Here is a 370-nt window from a genome sequence, read left to right as displayed (position 1 = left end):
CCTGCCGCCGGACGGCGAGAGGAGGAGGAGCGGACGCCACACGGAGGGGCGCGCTTTCCCGAGACCCTCCCTCCGTCCGGCCTCCCTCCTTTCCTGCTTCTTTCTTTCCTCCCTGCTTCCTTCCTTCCCTCTTGTTTTCCGGGTCCCCTTCCTGCGCCCCTGCCTCCCGCCCTTCTCCGCGGCGTCCCCGGTCTCTGCCCTCCCCGCCCCCCTCGGCCNGACGCCCTCCCAACTTAACAAACAGGTCTTTGTCACCGCGGCCCTCTAATCAAAGCGGAGGCGCGCGGATATCACACAGAATTACAAATAGCCCCTCGTGCATTATGCATGCAGCGGGTCGGCCGGGGAGACGCCGAGGGCGCGCGCCCGC

The sequence above is a fragment of the Crocuta crocuta genome, unplaced genomic scaffold (assembly GCF_008692635.1).
Source record: "Crocuta crocuta isolate KB4526 unplaced genomic scaffold, BGI_CrCroc_1.0 scaffold221, whole genome shotgun sequence".
NCBI lineage: Eukaryota > Metazoa > Chordata > Mammalia > Carnivora > Hyaenidae > Crocuta > Crocuta crocuta.
This window is presented reverse-complemented; position numbering follows the sequence as displayed.